We start from the raw sequence: 19,742 nt of genomic DNA on the forward strand, positions 1-19,742 counted from the left end.
TTTCGCAGCAAATATTTAGCAATTCGACTTTTCACTTGCCGCTGATTTCTTCCTGCCAGCGATTGCGCTTAATGGCTTAACTTCAGCCATCAGCGGAACATAACTTATGACTCGCTTAATGCATCCACAACAACTTCAGCGAAATATGTATGACGGAGACAAGCGACGCCATTGCAGTTTACTTGTAATTAAGCAAAATTAAAAGATTTGGGTAATCTATATATATATATATATATATGTATATATGGTTGTCTGAGCGACGAGCACGAAAGACAACCAGCTCAATCACCTTCCCCCCAACCAAACGAAGAACACTTGCTCTCGAAACTACAAAGTGCACTTCCCGCTTTCATTGCTGCAATATTAATTTTAATAAGTTTCGTGATTTTTTGTCGCAAATTTCTTTTTTTTCACATCCCCTTTCTTGTTTACCCAGCACCAAAAACTACTCAATTTTTATTCCTTTCGAATTTTTTGTGCTTGTATGCTTACTCCTTCTGTATCTCACTGCCACTTCATCGCATTTACCAGCAATTCAGCTTGTCAACACTAACAAGGAAAATTGAAATTTCATTTTCGTTTTGCCACACATTTTCCATAGAAAATTACAATTCAAACAATTCACCCGCTCTTTCCGCTCCCCTTCCGATTTTTACTATAGTTTTTCTAGTGGTTCTATTTGCCACTTTTACTTGCCACACACAATGGCTGTGCTGTCACTTAAACAATGATTTTTACTAACTGAAAGTTGTGTCATCCTGCCAACAACAACAACAATGCGCAGGAAATGTGTCCTCACTGTGGTCTTACGACCATACCCGCTTCATTTATAACACTTAAGCTGAGTATTGGTTGTTTCTCGTTCTCACTCTCTCTCTCCCATCTGTCTATATCTCAATCGTGCTTCCTGTCTTATTCGCTCTCTACTATCCTTCCCCCTCTCTTCAACATTTATGCCGCATCAATATTCACTTGCTCGCAAGCAGCTTTTTAATCAAAATGCAATTTCTAAGAATCTTCCGAAGAAAATTTGCTGAAAATCATCAAATAAATGGCGCGGTAGGGTAAGTGGCCACTAGTGGGGTCTACAGAATGGCGTAAACGTTTGTTTGTACTTTGCGGTTGAGCAGTCGACCACTTGTGGTTTTGCTTTTGTGCTCGGTCATCTTCAGCAACGTCAACGTAGGGGTCACATGATATATAATGGGGGTGAGCCAAAGTTCATGGAAATTGTTTTCTTTAACAAAAAAAAAATAGAATGGAACTCAATGGAAACTTTCTGATCTCCAATATAAATTGGTAATAAGGTAATTTGCTGTATAAGTAAGAGTTCTACCAAAGTGCTGATCTAGAACACAGGCAAAAAAATATAAAGATGTTCGGTTAGAAATCAAAGCAGACGACTTTTCTACACGTCCTCAAGGCGCAGGGTTGTACTAGTGGTCGTTTAAGGTAACAAGAGGACATCTTCAAAAGGGTACACGGCAAGTGTAGATCTAAAGGAAGTTCTCCAGCGGTCACATTTAGCGAGCTCGTCCTATAGTTCTTTGAATGAAAGTTCTCTCAGCGGGAAACGGACCAGCTTAGACTATTTCTTTATAAGTAAAGTCCAGTGATGTACAACCACTGGAACCTCAAGATTTCATTTATTGAAATTAGGGGAAATGGACGGATAACTGAAGTCCCAAGTAAGGTCAAGTAAAGTAGAACCACTGGAATCTCGAGATCTCATTTATTAAAATGTACAATGGATCGATAACTGAGAACCCGATCTCGGACACGATCAGCGGTCCAGACATTAATAATAATGATAACTGAAGACCCAAGTAAAGTCGAACCACAGGAAGCTCGGGATTTCATTGATTGAAATATACAATGGATCAATAACTGAGAACCCGATCTCGGACCCGATCAGCGGTCCAGACATTGATAATAATGATAACTGAAGACCCAAGTAAGGTCAAGTAAAGTAGAACCACTGGAATCTCGAGATCTCATTTATTGAAATGTACATTGGATCAATAACTGAGAACCCGATCTTAGACCCGATCAGACGTCCAGATATTTGGGGGAAATATTAAAATGTTCAAAGGATGTTCCGACTGAATGATTCTGCCGAAAATGTATTACATATACAATTTCCAGAATTGGTATCATATGAGACAACGACAACTAAATTAAAGGAAGCCTCAACTTTTTAAAAATAAAAAAAATAGATAACTTTATTTTTCTATTTTTATTATATATTTTTGGAATAAAAAAAAACTTTATTTTTACTTTGTGACTTCCTCGAATTTGCTTCCTGAGGTTAAAGAGTTTGGTCAAACCAATTACTAAGAGCAATCAAAATCAAATATACTCTAAAGGCATACATACCTACGAACACTTGTCAATGCAAACCCAATTTCGAAGTCCTTACGAAGCACTCTTTGCACTTCAAGAGCCCAAAGGCATCAATTGCCGCAATGACCACTTCATAACTCTTTAGGCTGTCAACGACAATGCTCAGATTCAAAATGAGAATAAAGAATAGAAATTTCAAGCCTACCTGCTGATCAACTGCGCAGCACAAAAGCTTTATTTACAAATACTGTTGGCGTTACGGACGCTTTTAGACATACCCGACATACAAACATAAATATGAAATATAGCGTTGTATAGATGCCGATTCCATTGCTGGAGAGATGCTAATCACAAGTGCAAAGTTCAGTCCCATCGTACGGTAAACACAATGAACGAATATAAATTGGGAAACACAGAATACCGGTATGACAACAACAAAAACGACAAAAAAATGAACGTTGAAAATGGCACGAAATAACTCTCAGTCAATCAAGTGTACCGAGATAATTGGTGAAGTGAAATGTGAGCTTCAGAAAATATTTGCACACGAGAGAAAGAATGGAGTACAGAAAGCCAACAATACTCGTAAAAAGGCTTAAAAAATAAAAAATGTGTAAAAAAATCTCAGCGTTTCAAAATAAGAAAGCAAAGAAAGTCAAAACACAACAGCAAAAGCAAATAACAAAACTAGGCCGAGAAGCATATGGAAGAAATTGGAAGTGTGTTGAAAACAAACTCACAAAAAAAAGTGTGAACAAAAACTGTAAACAAATTAAATTTGATACATGCCAAATATTTAAGATTTGAGCAAAAAAATGTAGCGTATGTGGTTGTTGTTATTATTAAATCCCATAGAGATATTGCTTCCAGCTTAAAATATTTTATAAACGACGAAAGATGGTATAAAAACAAAAATTGTTTGGATCATGGATGGAAGATAATCCGATCGAAATTGAAAAGAAAGTAAAAAGAGTGAAAAGAAGTAATAATTTTTAAGTAATCATTACTTTAGTAAATGCAGTTTAAGGAAGTAGTCTGCTTTACAGGCTTCAAAAAATCGATTTTTTTGTTTTGTTTTAAATCTCTTCCAAAACTATCCAAGAATATGTCTTTAAAATTCCAGAGGCCAATTCGACATATTTTCGAAGCCAGAGCAGTTTTAGTGGCCGAGCGTCGAGCAGGTACGAATGCTCAGGCAGACCTTTAAAACTTCGAAAAAACTTGGAAATTTATAACTTCTTCGGTATTTTGTTTTCATAAAAAAAAGAAACTTACAAAAATTAAAAAAAAAAATTGGTTCGACTGTTTCAGATGAATCGCACGACCTCCATCACCGGCACCGATTTACAAGTGCGCTCCAGAAAAATACTTACAACTTTGAAAAAATTTCAATATTTTTTAATAATAAATATTGTTTTTTAAGCCTTAAATATAGTACACTATCGTCTTAAAATTCCGTTTACCGCAATCATTTCCTTCCCTTTTAAAAAAAATGGATAAAAAACGTTTTTTTTTTTTCGGCTTCTAAAGCTACTACTTCCTTAAGTACAATAACGGAAATTAAAGAAAGCTTTCAATAGGGAGAGAATGAGAGAGAGCTCATACCCCTGTAAAGAATTGACATTTTGAAAAGGAAATGCCTTTGTAGAACTCTTAGAAAAAAGTTAAAGGGTAATCTAAGAGTAATCCTTTATTCATCTTTCATCTAACCTGATGACGACAAAAAAATCTCCCAATTGTGGTCTTCCGAAGTACTTATTATAGATTGCCGTACTTCATCTGTATCCTGACAGATTCATCATCAGATCAGACATTAGAACGGAAGTATTAGGCTTTACATGAGTTATAATTGGTACCGGAAGCTACTCTTCCATTCCAATATTTCTTCTTAATGGTTTCTAAAACGCTTTATTGATCAGAACACAGTGTTCTAACAACTAATTTGATGTTACGATAGATCTTAGGTTAGGTTGATAGATCTTAGATTGTTTGAAGTGATGTAATCAGATTTCCGATTGATGTCTCCTTTTTAGATTAAATTCTTAAAACTAATTATCTCCCATTCTATTGTCAGAACATCTCAACTATTTTCGGTTATTTAGACTTTATGACTTTCTTTCGTATATGTAACTGCTCTCAGTTATCTGAGAGTTCTACCATCCATAAAGCTCTCAAAATGTCAACACACTACTAAGGAAAGATTTAAAAGGTATATTTTGTCCTAAAACTTTTCATTGAAAATTGGTTCCAAAAAATAGTTACAAGTTGAAGATATGTAGGAGAATATGAGCTTAAACATCAAGTCTATTTGTGACCCTGCATGGACTAATTCACAGATCCCAGTCAGCACAGTGTTAAAATCGGCATTTGAAACCTTTTCAGCCTCAACTTAATGGTCTTCTATATAAAAATTTGGCTTTCAATGCATTTATTTTTTTTACATTTACCAGATGTTCAGCAAGTTGTCAAACAAATTATGTCTACAAATCTACAAATTACTTCCATAAAAAATGTCAAATAATTTATGTCTTCCGTGAATATATGACTGCTTTTTTACACCGAATTCAATATATGTACTACTTCTTTACAATGTCACACCTTTTGTGTTGAACAAATTTTTTATTGCGCCATATTGCTTCCTCCTACCAATCGTTATTTATACGCTTAAATTTATTATTTTTTGTTGTATTGACTTTATGTGTTGCCAGTCGCGTTCTTTCTCCCTCTCTCTCCCTCTCTCAACCTTCCTACCTCCCTCCCTCCCTGACACGCTCGCACCTTGCGATCTGTCTATGCATATTGAATGCTCTTTTATTGCAAGTGTTTTTGTGTGAAAATTTTATGAAGTCTATTCTTTGGTATGCTGTTTGCGAAGCCGTAAGGCTTCTAGCTGTCGCGGTTCTTTATTCTTTTGTATTCATAGAATTCATTTCAACTTCGATTGTTTGTTTGTTTGCGTTGGTTTACACTTTGGTACTTAGTCTTTGAGTTTTATTTTTTTATTCCATTTTTAATCAATATCTGCTCAGCGTGTCCTTGAAGTCCTAACTAAGCGCACACATACTCACACTTGGACTTGTGCGTTTGCCTTGCCACCCGTGCAAAACAAATTCGAATTCTATTGGCCCATTTCCACGGCGCTGTCGGAAGTTTAAATGTTTGTTTAAATGGCTGCACGCGACGGAAGTAAGAAACTTATTTTTATTTCTTTCGCAATAAATTGTAGAAAATAGAATTCCGCTCGTTTTATCTGTTCGATTTAATGACAACCTCTTGACCCCTAGATTGACTTCTCTCTATACACTAAGTTGATCTCGCTTCACCTCATACACGTTTCACCCCTAAATTGATCTCATTTGACCCCCCTGTAGGATTACGGCAAGACACAGAAAGTCGAGAGGCGAACAATTTGAGGTTAAATTGCAACAATTCTCTGATATATTTCATAGTTTCCAAGTTTACAAGATCTCATAGGAATCAGGTTTTAGTACGAATCCGCAATAAAAGCCTCGGACTGGATCCCAACAGATATCATATCTGGAACGCATATCTCTTCAGATTTGTCAATTAATCGTAACCCCAGAGAACAGTCAGGAGTATAACTGAGAGTTTGTTAATATTACATTAATTTGGTACGGGATGTTAGACCTCGGACAGGACTAAAACCAACTAACTTTTTTCATTTCTGGTAGTAAGAGATGCTGTGTAATATGAAGCTGGTTAAACTAAATCTTTGAATTCTTCTTCGGAAATTGATGTAGTATCTCTTAAACTCGCCTATCTCAAGATCAGTAACTCGAAAAATTGGTCTCCGAAGCAATTACTTTATAACTGGTAAGACCTTCACTTCCCTATTTTCGAAACTAATTGTTTACCACCATAAAATCTGAATTTATATTTCCAGTTATCAAGTTCACTATCATAAATTTATTTTCCGCACCACACTTTTGTTGTTTTATTTTCGGCGTTCCGCGAAATTGTGCTAATTTCAAATTACTTTGACCCGGAAACAAATTCAAAGCTGAAAACTAATGAAAGGCGGCGTAAAAAACGTTTATCTAAAACAAAAACAAACAAAAAACTGAAAATAAAACGGTAACACCAAATGGCAGACTAGAAAATTGAAAACCGAAAACGACAGCAACTGCTGCAGCCACGGCCGAGTTGCATTATAAAAAAAAAAACAACAACAACAGCATAAAAAAATATCGCAACGACCATGAGTGCGCACACATAAAAAACCGTCAACGCGCGCAAAAGTTAAACAACCAAAGTCAAATGCGGCAGCTGTGCTGTGTGGCAGCAACGGACCCACTAACAGCCAACAGCATTAAGTTGCAGCAATATTATTATACTCACAAACACACACATATACATAGCGCATAGAGCCATAACCATGGCAATGGCACTGAGACTTTTGCGCTGCTCATTTGGCTGTTGAAATATTTTTTGGCAACGGCTCAACAGCTGCCACAGCGCGTTGGTGTTGGCGTCAGCAGACAAACAGGCGCTTGCTGGTTGGAGTTGTTGCTGCTGCTGTGTGCGCGAGTGGGTTTGCTGCCTAATGCTCAAGTATGTGGGAGACGCTTTTAATGAAGCGCCGGAAAAATTTGTGCTGCAAAAATTTTGGGGCCTTGAAGGCTGGCAACTTTTTTTATTTGACTTCCTGTAGCCTCGACTGATAGTGGCGTGTTGTTGCTGTTGCTGTTGAGTGCGGCGTTGATGATATTTGTTTCTCTTTGACTTGCATTGTGTTTGCCACTTGCTCATTGCATTGGCCGTGGCACTCTTTTTGCCGCTTTTTTACGTTTTTTTTCTGTGAGTCCCGCATAATTTGTGGTAATGAATAAAGTTTTTTGGCGAAAAAAGAAGCAGAAGAATATGATGCTTTGCATTTTCATTTAATTTGCCATTTTTGTTAAATTTTTCCTATTTTTGCAGTTTTATGTGCAACAAACTTTCAGCGCAAAGCGCTTTCTGCATTTTATTTAAATAGTTTTTCTTAAAACTCTCACTTGTATATTTTTTTTTCTTTTTCTCATTTTAATTTAATTATATTATATTATTTGGTGATTATAAGTTTGGTTTTTGACTTTGAAAGTGGTTTAAGCACAAAATACTAATGAAATAAATAGTTTGTTTAAAGTCAGATGCTTTTGTTATTTCTTCTTCTTCTTCTTCCTTTTCTTTTTCTTATTCCTCTTATGTCATTCTATTCTTATTATATTTCTTCCATCATGTACCGAATGTGACAATTTAAACGAATGCATGCTTGGAATAACCTGTTTCATCTGATAAAAAAAAAATATTTTTCTAAAAAAAAACTTTCTACTCCATCTTTAGTACTACCGTGTCGTCTTCAAGGGGTCTCCCACCCCCTAGTGCGTCCATTTTCAAACCGGCCCCCCTAGAGCAGACTCGAATTTTTATCCGTCGAAGGACTGTCAATGCGACAAAATACTCCAAAAATATGAATGAAACAAAAACAAGACGTATTTTTGAATAGAAATCATCTATCAATGTTGGTCGGAATGACACCATCTTCTTTCTCTCTCTCTGCTATAGACTTCTCACTTACATGGCTAAGAAGCGATTCATAGACTTATGTTGTGATAATAGAGACTCTAGGACACTTTCGTTATAGCTATAGTCATTATTATTATATTAATATTGGAGCATGAAAGAGCAATGCATAAGATAAATACTCTATAACAGAACTCACTCCACAACAAATGAAAGCATTCGATCAATCATATCAGTATTTTAGCGTCATAGAACTGTCGAAGAAACAGCCTTCCCTATAGAGTTTTGAGATACTTATGGAATCCCCTTGATCCAAGGAAGGCAACGCGACATTTTCGTGTCAGCGAATTGAGAAGAAACAGCATTTCTTATACCTATCACGAGAAACAGCCTTCCCTATAGAGTTCTGAGATACTTATGGAATCACCCCGATAAAAGGAAGGCATCGCGACGTCTTCATGTTATCGAACTGTCGAAGAAACAGCCTTCCCTATAGAGTTTTGAGATACTTATGGAATCCCCTTGATCCAAGGAAGACTTCACGATATTTTTGTCTCAGCGAATTGTGAAGAAACAGCATTACCTATACCTATCACTAGAAACAGCCTTCCCTATAGAGTTTTGAGATACTTATGGAATCACCCTGATCCAAGGCAGGCTTCACGACATTTTCGCGCCAGCGAATTGAGAAGAAACAGCATTACCTATAATGTTCTGAGATACTTATGGAATCACTCCGATCCAAGGAAGGCATCACAACATCTTCATGTCAGCGTTTTTTTGTCGAAGAAACAAACATGCCTATCGTACTCTGAGATTCTAATAGAATCGGCATCGCGACACCTTGTATCAGCGAACTGTGGAAGAAACAGTCTTCCACATCGTACTGTGAGATTCTGATAAAATCAGGAAACAGTCTTCCCTATAGGGTTCTGAGATACTGATAGAATCACTCCTAGCCAAGGACGGCATCGCGTCATTTTCGTGTCAGCGAACTGTCGAGTAACAAGTCATCCCTGTAGTTTTCTGAGATTCTTATGGAATCACATCTTCAAGAATTATATCAAGGATTTAAAGAATTTCTCTCTGAAAATTTCTTCAGATTTTATGAGTCGGCCTGTGAGATTTGTTACGAATGGTTTCCTCTCAACATAGATGAACTTAAAAAATCCATCCCATTAAATTTATGGTATAAGGAAGATTAAATTAAGAAAAAAAAGTATTTCTTTCAAAATAAAATCGACAGAATTTTGAGTATCACAATAAATATGGGAAAATAATCTCAAAAACCGCCTCTTCATTGCCAATAATTTCATTTTACTCTAATCATGACAACCAGAATCTTCCAATCAACATTCAGTCCGCGAAACGAAAATTAATATAATATTTATGCTTGAATTGCAGCGTCACCTGACTCGTCATTTTGTATGCGTACAAATTGAATCATGTTCGATATGTGGATGCTTGCCACTTGAACGCCATTGGCATTTCATTATCAATTTTTTGTGTCCCACATATGTGAAACGAAGAAATATGCTACTCAATATTTTCTACAATTCCTCACGAAAAAGAGCCTGCCTAAAATATGCGTTTATTGAAAAGGTTAACCTCTCATTTCGCGGCAAATATTTGCATTTTGACAAGCTATCAATTTGTCGCTGACAACTCGGCGCTCAAGTCACATATGTCAAGCGGGCTGATGACAGTCAAGCATACGCACGTATGACGCAAGCACACAAATGAGAAGTGCAAATTGGCAAGGCGCATGTTAAGGACGTGACAAGAAAAAGGATTGCGCTGACAATCGGCCATGGAAAGCGTCAGAGAAAGTAGAAAAAATTCACTTAAAAATCTGTCATGATTTGTAAATTTATGCGGTGCTTTTGAATGACACATGTCATCTTCGAATTTGCATTAAATGTGCTTGTCATATTTCATTTAAATGCCTGAGTGGCGCATTTGCCATTGACAAACACTTTAGGCCGCTTTGAAAGGCCGTATCACTTTCACTATCAATGCATGACTGCAACAACAAATCATTGTCACTATAAATGTCATTGTCATCACGCGCAGATGTGTCTATGTAATTATTGTTTTTATTATTTTTATTCATGTGCATAACTGTCATTTTGACATATGATAATTAATGGTCATGAATGTGAATAATTCTTTTTTTGTGTTTGGTGAATTCGATAAACTATTTATAATAATTTGAATAGGTAAATAAACACTTAACGAAAAGTAAAGCTGAATTGAAAATATTACAGTTGAACTTCCATAACTCGAACGTCTATAACTCGAAGTTCGAACTCTTAAATCGGCAATAGAAGTAAAATTTCATACAAATTACCGTCCGTAACTCGGAAGTATCTCTAACTCAATGTTTTTTTGTGGTTTATGGTGATTCGAGTTAGGGAAGTTCAAATGTATATCTATATTTTCAGCAGTTAGTTTAAGCTTTTTTTTATTTGGTCTACTTGGTCTCTAATTTCCAAATTTATTTTTGAACTTCAGAAAAGACTCCTATAATAAGAAATGCTTCCAATTGCCAAACTAGATAAAAAGTTACCCCCGAAGTCGATTATCAAACCGACAGCTAGTTGGGCTTCGAGACATTTTTAGTATAAATATCATCCAAATTCGTCAATTTTAGTCTGACGTCTCTAAGAAAGACGAACTGAATTCAAATTTTAATCCAACCATTAATAACACAGCCCGACAAAATTAAAAAAAATATTTGCTTCTTTGAGTTCTCGAAGCAGATACCGAAAAGCAACGGAATATAGGATTAGACCAAGAGGTGATGGGACCTCCACTCTGTTTAAAGACCATTTGGAGAAGGGCCTGGCTGCACTTGGGATTACCAATTAGCGCCAGACAGCCAAAATGAGGGATGAATGGCGCGCTATTGTTGACTCGGCTATGCCCAATAAAGAAGAAGAAGAAGGGGTGATGGGAAGAAAATATTCAAAAGACGTTTTTTGGAGTAAATAAAAGAGAAACCACCCTCTACATAAAAGGAGTTTCGATTCTTTTAAAGTTTCGGAACAAAAAGATGGTTTGGAAAACTTCTCATCGGTATCAAAAACGGTGCAGCGTAGAGTACTCAATACTTTTTGGGAACGATTATATTTCGTAGGTAAACCCTATCCCAAGAGCCAAATAGAGTTAAACTAAGTCAATAAACCTAACAAAAAAGAAATCTAAATAGAGAACCAAGTATGCATTTAAATGGACTTGATCCGTAATAAGTATAAAACCAAGTAAACACATAAAAGAAATCAAAGCACCAGGTGTTAAGGTGTTTCCGTGCCACCGAAGCCATTTAACATGAGCTAAAGGCATTGACGACACGTGTGGCACACACTGTAAACATTGAAGCTTGTAGAGATGTCTTCACAAAAGGCAGACAACTCACGCACGCTAATAATACAGTATATACTCTGCTATGCATTGTATATGTGTTTACACAAGTAACTAGCTACCTACAATCTGTGCAGCTGTAGAATATTGCAATTGTCAATTGTTGTGCGTCGCATTTGTCAATTGATTGGAAAAATTGTTTATTTGTCGGTATTTGCATTTGTCACTGCAGGAGTGTGTGTACATGACGCCAGTGGCAAAGTGAGGATTGACAGGATGTGAGATACTACCAATACCTGGTGGTGAAAGGTCAAAGCAGAGGTGTTTTTTGAAGCGATATAAACTAGTCCGAATGTAGTTAAATTGGGACTAGTTAGTGTAAATACACAATTTTGAGCTATTTCATATAGATAATAGATATCGTGTGACTGTAGAGGATGATAGAAGGTAAGGCGAATAAACATCTTCAAATGCATTTATTTAGTATTTTCAAAGTGTCGGACATTCCTAGGAGGTGCTTATGTTAATAATAATGTGTTACCGGGTATAAATAGTGTAATTTCCTAGCAATAAATCGACGAAAATAAATACAATGCGCATATGTACCATGTGTAAGAGTTCTATTGTAAATAATGAAAACATTCAGACTCACCTGATTTCTAATACAGTACAATCACATTGATTCCCTTGTGTAAGTGTTGTGTTTAGCGCTGAAAGCAAGCAAGCAATCATTTTTGAAAGATATATCTGGAAGTAAACGAATGGTAAATATAGTCATTAGTATATTTGTCGTTGATTTCAATGCAGTGTAACGAGAGCATAAATATTTCCGGTAAGCACAAATTACTATAATAAATTGTTTAGCAAATGAAGGGTGTTTATTCTCACTTTTACTGACGTCTTAAGAAACTAAGTATGGAGTGCAATATATCGTTTTGAAAGTATGAGTCAACACTACATGACAAGCATAATATTAAATGGTGATACGGAGCTATTAAACTATAATTTATTACAAGTAGGAAAGTGCTAAGGTCGGTCGTATCCGAATATTTCATAATTCTATACTCTAATTTGCAAGGTTCAAAGGCATCCAAAAATTCTCAAGTGTTGGTGAAGCAATATAATAATAGAGGTAAGTGTCCTAGGACAAGATCTCTTTCATCACTAAATTTGATATATTTTTGAGGGTTGGAGAAGGTCTATACTCAAGAACTTGTTCTCACAAACTTTAATGAGCATAATACAAAATTTAACTCATGTATCTCACATAAAATCTATATCTACATTATATTCAGTATATGGGGCCTGGGATAATTCTTGGACCGATTTCATAAATATTCGTCATCAAGCTACATTTTATCCAAGATCATACGATCACTTAACACATCTCACATAATAATCGATATGTGCGGTATAAAGCTCACCAGAAATGTTAAAAATTTGATATTAGGTATATGGAAGCTATTGAAAGCAATGATCCGATTTAACCTATTTTGAACAGCAGGGCACAGTATTGTCAAAAAAATACGCCTGCCGAAATTCATTAAGATATTTCTGATATTTTCGGTAAATGTCTTAAAATTATTCGAATAAGCTGAAAACCGATTATTCGAATATACGGTTTGTAACCGTTCGCATGAATATTAACCGATTAATAACATTGCGACTATTCGAATAGCCGCGATTATTCGAATAATTTTTCTGGTGCGACTATTCGAATAGTAGCTCCGCTGCGAGTATTTGAATAAATCTAAATTGTTTGAAATCCAAGCAACCTTTGATTTTTGTTTTTTTTTTTTCGTGAGTTTCACTTCTTTCAATAAAAATAAGAAAATTAATGAATTTTCACTATTCGAATAGTCGACAACGAACGGTTAACCGGATAGTCGGAAATTAGTGGTTAATCGAATAGTCGATGATAGTCAATCCGGTTCATCCAGTTTGTCGATTTGTCTAGTACGGAGGTCCTCATGCTCAAAATGTGAGGCCTTAAAAAGTTATAGCCCGACTCTGTCGAATTTTAGACGAATGATTTTGAGAGATACTTTTCCTTTGAATTATATTTCTTACGTTATCTGTATTAAAATCATATCTTGCTAATCAAATTGATATTTTTATTATTTTCAGGTAAATTTATATTCAACTTAAACAACTCATCATATTCAAATAGTACGTCATTCATATTTACAAATACTTGGTGAGTGTTTCTTATAAAATAGATTTTTTTATATTCTATAAAAAGTGGCAATAGATATAGAATAGTGTCTTAAAACAGATTGTATACATTTTGAGTGAATATATAATGTTACAGATCAAGCCTCTTTCAATAAACCGCAATCACTAGTTAGTAGTGTGAAAATATTGGTTAATCTATAAAATATTAGCCTATTAAATCAGTGAATCAAATAAAATATTCATGTAGCTTATAAGGGTTAAAGGCAAGTATATTCATACTTTATACCTTTTGCTGAAGAAGTTAACAACGAAAAGGACTTCAAAAGGGTATCTAATGGCAGATAAATAGTATGAAATATTTGAAAAAAATAGAAACAATTCAGAACCTTACCTTTAAGATTTTACATTCTTTTTCACCCTAAGTACATAGTACACCTACTTAACCCCTTAAGAAGCGCCATACCACTCTGTGCCCATCATAATCTCTGTTAAGATACCGAATGCAACCCTGAAAATAGTTTCTACTTTATCATTCCAACATAGCACACTCAACAGCGCCAAATTCGTCACTTCACAAAACTTATCCAATAAAATTTGACCACCAAACCAAAACAAAAAGAAATCTCCACATTTTATAACCCGCGAAAGAAAGAAAGAAAAATGTGTGACAATAACTAACGTACTATTTGATATGCGGCAAGTTTGTGCTGCATTTTAAACAAGCGTTGCATGCAACAATGAAGCATGACGAAGTGGTTAATTTGCACTTTCCGCTAAATTTGTCAGGATGAAATTGAAGACGAACAACGCAGCGGTAGACGGAAATGAATAAGGCGTGGAAGCAAAAAAAAATCAAAGCGAAAAGTGAGAAGGAAAGCCGAAATTTAGCGACCAAAAGTTTAAACAAATGCGAAAATAAGAAAAAAGGGATAATAAGAAGTGGATTGCAGTTGCAAAAAATAAAGGAATATAAAAAAAATTCAGGCACAAAAACTTGCAGTCGAAAAAGTTTATGCAGTTTAAGTAAACCTGAGCGCGAATTGAGAGGGAGTGGCACGTGAGAGAGATAGCGAACTGACAATTGAAATTGACACGCGGAAAAGTGTGGCACAGGCCAAAAGTGAGGCACTAGTAAGAAAAACTAACGGTAAAAAAGCTGCACGATTTCAGATAAAAGTCCAAGCGGGTTAAACCGCGCACAAAACGCGAGAAAAACAGTTAAGTTGAAATAAACAAAGTGCCAAAGTGCGGCTAGGCTGTTGCTTTAGCTTTAGTTGGCTTTCGCGCAGCTTTAACTTTAAGCCGCGTGAAGGTAACAAACTTTTTCAACTTATACACATTTTGCTGTCTTTAGAATGCTAAAAATAGCAACAACAACAACAATGAACGCAATTTATTTCACCGCAATCATGACAAAATTTAACCGTGGCGACTTGAGGCATGCGTTAAAATACAATTTTTGTTTCTTTACTCCGCTTCTCTGCGCTGCGTAATTTTTTCGCAACTGCTTACCATCTGTCCGCCACCTTCTTTGGCGTTGCCACACTTTTGCATTTGCCTCGAAAAGTTTTAATTGCAATTCATTGTCATGCAACAAGCGCGCGGCAAGCGGCAGCACTCTGTCGCTGTTGTTTGTAGGTGTTAGCTGGTAGACAAAGTTTCTTCGGCGCTGCTGAAGTCGACGTCGCTGCTGGGCCAACGCTAACTACTTGAACAACAAAACTGTCATTTACACTGGTGTCGGCTTGGAGGGCTTTGAATTTTTTATAGCCTTCGAAAAGCGTTTATTTCGCTTCTCTTCTCTTTATTTTATGTTTATTTTGTTTTTATTTTTATTTTTGTAAATTTTGCATGATGCTTTTTTGGCTGAAACTTTCAACAAATTAATATGAAGTGTGAGTTTTTATGATATTCTATTTTCGTATTGACGCTCGCTTATAACGGTAGGTGTGCGAAATGTAAAGTATTTGAGCGCTGAATGTTTTTAAGTTTAAATTTTTATTCAGTTTTATTTAAAAAAGTATTTAATTTAATACATTTAATTTAATTTAATTTTATTTCATTTCATTTTATTTTATTTTATTTTATTTTATTTTATTTTATTTTATTTTATTTTATTTTATTTTATTTTATTTTATTTTATTTTATTTTATTTTATTTTATTTTATTTTATTTTATTTTATTTTATTTTATTTTATTTTATTTTATTTTATTTTATTTTATTTTATTTTATTTTATTTTATTTTATTTTATTTCATTTTATTTTATTTTATTTTATTTTATTTTATTTTATTTTATTTTATTTTATTTTATTTTATTTTATTTTATTTTATTTTATTTTATTTTATTTTATTTTATTTTATTTTATTTTATTTTATTTTATTTTATTTTATTTTATTTTATTTTATTTTATTTTATTTTATTTTATTTTATTTTATTTTATTTTATTTTATTTTATTTTATTTTATTTTATTTTATTTTATTTAATTTTATTTTATTTTATTTTATTTTATTTTATTTTATTTTATTTTATTTTATTTTATTTTATTTTATTTTATTTTATTTTATTTTATTTTATTTTATTTTATTTTATTTTATTTTATTTTATTTTATTTTATTTTATTTTATTTTATTTAATTTAATTTAATTTAATTTAATTTAATTTAATTTTATTTTATTTTATTTTATTTTATTTTAATTAATATTTTATTTTATTTTATTTAATATTTTATTTTATTTTATTTTATTTTATTTTATTTTATTTTATTTTATTTTATTTTATTTTATTTTATTTTATTTTATTTTATTTTATTTTATTTTATTTTATTTTATTTTATTTTATTTTATTTTATTTTATTTTAATTAATATTTTATTTTATTTTATTTAATATTTTATTTATTTAATATTTTATTTTATTTAATTCAATTTTATTTTATTTTATATTAATTTAATTTAATTCTGAAATATCCGTATATAAGTATTTACAGATTTTATTATTCTTTACCTTCAAATATATTTTAATTTTTTAAATATTCTCTACATAAATTTCTCTATTCACAATTTCTTATTTCTCCACAAAATTTCGTTCCATTTTCCAGCATCTTTCCCCCTACCACCACCTCCTTAATCACCCCGCAATTGCTCATTTACCGCAACTACTTAGTCCCCCAGAGCTTCTTCCACTCCAGCTATTTTGTTTATATTTTACACCCTTAACCCTTATGTTTGCAGCATTTATTTTATGTTCTGCACTTTCCACTCATTTGGCTGAGAAAAAGAGATTAAGACAGCTTAACTGCATTTTACGGTAATCTTCATTGTAATTATGCACCCTTCAAATTGGCTAAAAATGGAAAAAATACAGAGTGCAGACAGTAAAAATACTAAAAAATTTGGTACGTGCTTCACAGCTGCAAGTTGCAAGCAATTAAATTGCAACTAAATAAACCTACATACAAATGTCTGTGGATACAACTGTGGAAAGCTTAACTTAATTGCTTAATTATTTTTTTTTTTTTAATTTTCGAGCTGATTTAATTGCAAGTTTCTTTCTTTTCGTTAAAGAAAAGTAGTCTTTAAGGAGTTGAAAGACTTTAAAGCGAACTTGTGATCACTTTTGATCGCATTTTTTTTAAGTTTGGGTGTGGAAATATGTCAACAATTAAATTTTTAATGCAAATAAAAGTATACCTTTTGGAGTGAGTGTAGCCTCGATGATTGTATTCGGTATCTTGAAAGAGTGTTATACTTAAATCTCTTAGATATTTCAGCTTTAACCCATATTTATTTAACAAAGAAAGGAATAACGAGCTCTTTATTTCGAAATAAGTCACCATTTAGCGTTTAACTTCGGTAACTATGTCTAATGGTAGGCTATAATATATATAACATTGGTATCAATTTTGACAATATTGAAAATAAATGTTGCCCACATTTAGGATGACCTCGAAGAGCATAACAAATTAAAATTCAATACTGTTTTCATTGCACGTGATTTAGTCATACGAAGTCAGTATGATGGCAACTAAAGCAGGAGAAAGTGTTTTTCAGTGTAAAAATTAAATGTTGCCTACATTTAGGGTGACCTCGAAAAATATGTAAATTCAAGTACAAAAACCACAGCGTTTACTATTATTAATAATATATCCAAAACTGTTTCCGTTGATCATGAATTTGTAATTGATATTCAGTGTAATGTTGCCTATATTTAGGGTGAACACAATATATGGGAATTATAAATTACTAGCAAACCCGGCCACACGTTTTTGTGGCTAAGGTATACATTAAATTAAGTTGGTCCAATCTTGGCTTCGGCGACGATATTGATTACTCGAGGTTGATTTATGTTACGCAGCACGATTACAACTCACACTACTTTTAATTGCAAAGTACAGGCAATTTTAAATAGTTTGGGATAATTGACTACGTCATCCTGGTTAGTAGCTGTGTCAACTCTCTTGGACCGAAATTCTAAAGTGTCGCATTAAGATCATCCATATTTTTTTTTTACCACCAATATAGGTCATACAATCAGTCATTTATGGTTATCATATTGAGGTTTCATGTCAGGAAAACTTCTCTTTCGAGTCAATGAAGTGAAAGAAATCTGTTGGAAATGCTATTAATCCATCGAGCTGTCAACTGCCATCTATTTCTACAATCGCAATTTGGTATTGTTGCAAAAACACTCATATGTTAGTTGTTAATTGGCGATTCTCAGTCAGTAACAGTTGATCCAGGAATAATTGGAAGAGTCTGGCGTAAATCACATACTAACAGAATCCTGGCTCCACCAAAAACGTTCATCGACAATCAAGATCTTTTAAAGTCCTGTGCAGTACCTCCAACGACTTCTTGAATATTTGGAAAATTTTCGTTAAAGCGCTATTTTTTGATTTTGCTGACTGGTGTTTCGTTCATTTGCAATTTAGGAGTAATTTCAAGGCCGAATGTGCCGTATGTTTGCCTACTAACAGGTGCCAAGTCGCCCCTATTCCCGTTAACCTTGGTGGTGAAAATGAGTGAAATTGGTTCTGGAATTATATCAGCCCTCATATACTATATATGATGATTTTCTATTGGACTTTATGTCGAATATATAGGTAAATTGTGTGTTATCTTAATGAAATTACATCAATAAATTGTGAGAGTGTAAAATGTTCGGTTGGACGTGAACTTAGCCTTTCCTTATTTTTTACAAATTGTTTTGGGCTATCGACACAACCTTATACAATTGAACAATAACAAAAATATTTTAACAAAGCAACAATGACAACCTTCAAAATATTATTTTTTTGTTTTCTCTTTTTATATTTTTCTTGTCAACTCGAATAAAATTCTCTTATTGATATCTTCCTCGCAATTTTTCCATATTTACTCACTTTCTAATCTTTTCTGGCCTTCCACGAATATTTCAAGACTAAAATTAGCCAGATCGGTTTGGCCGTTCTCGTTTTTTTGCGGCACAAACGAACAGCAATTCATTTTTATATCATATTATTATCAAGCGACAATTATTTTTAATTCCGCACAGGACCATTCAAAAATTTCAAAATTTTTAACTCGTGATATCTTTTGAATGGTATGTCAGAATCTAATAATTCAAAAAGTTATATAAAGGTTTTGAAGCGATCTTAAATAATAAATCATTTATTTCGATAAGGATTAATACTAAGGTATAAATAAAGAGCCTTTTCAAGTAGTGGTATTTTAATTAATTTTTTTTTATATAAAATCGCTTATTGGGACAAAACTATAATAGTTAGAGGTATAATGTCGCGACGTTTTTTGTAGATAATGATAAGTTCTACAAAATTGTAGTACATCACTTTGTTATATCTTCAATCGTTTTCGCAGCATTCGCGATTAAAGAAAGTTTTTTGGTATTTTTTTTACATTATCGGAGTTTTGGTAAGGAACCCTATTTTTTTTATATATAGCCTATGTCACTCAGGGATAGTATAGCTTTCCAACGGTGAAAGAATTTTTCAAATCGGTTCAGTAGTTTCGGAGCCTATTCGACACAAACAAACAAAAAAACAAACATTTCCTCTTTATAATATTAGTATAGATTATAGTAAATTTACGTACAATTAAGACTTCATTTACTATTAATAAATATCAATTCGAAGCGATAGTAACAAGAGAAACACGAGGTGATATTCACTATAAGGGTTAAACGTTGCCTACATTTAGGGTGATTTTGAAGAATAAGTCAATACTTGTACTTATTCGTATATTAAATAATTTTTGGTTACACATACTATGAAAGTGATTGAGTGTGAGGACAGCAAATACATTAGAATCACAGGTTTTTAGAAATAAATATAAAATATTG

General features: G+C 33.4%; 1 protein-coding gene and 1 long non-coding RNA gene across 3 annotated transcripts in view; one reads left to right on the plus strand and one right to left on the minus strand.

Moving 5' to 3' along the window:
- LOC105209366 (mucin-2) overlaps positions 1-19,742 on the plus strand; it is a 273,739-nt gene that overhangs the window by 197,323 nt on the left and 56,674 nt on the right. The window lies entirely within an intron of this gene.
- Positions 1-19,742, minus strand: part of LOC128921605 (uncharacterized) — a 118,663-nt gene that overhangs the window by 59,355 nt on the left and 39,566 nt on the right. The window contains exon 3 of the long non-coding RNA XR_008471036.1: positions 11,882-11,976. This is a non-coding gene — a long non-coding RNA (uncharacterized LOC128921605). The remainder of the gene's footprint in view (positions 1-11,881; positions 11,977-19,742) is intronic.

The sequence above is a fragment of the Zeugodacus cucurbitae genome, chromosome 4 (assembly GCF_028554725.1).
Source record: "Zeugodacus cucurbitae isolate PBARC_wt_2022May chromosome 4, idZeuCucr1.2, whole genome shotgun sequence".
NCBI lineage: Eukaryota > Metazoa > Arthropoda > Insecta > Diptera > Tephritidae > Zeugodacus > Zeugodacus cucurbitae.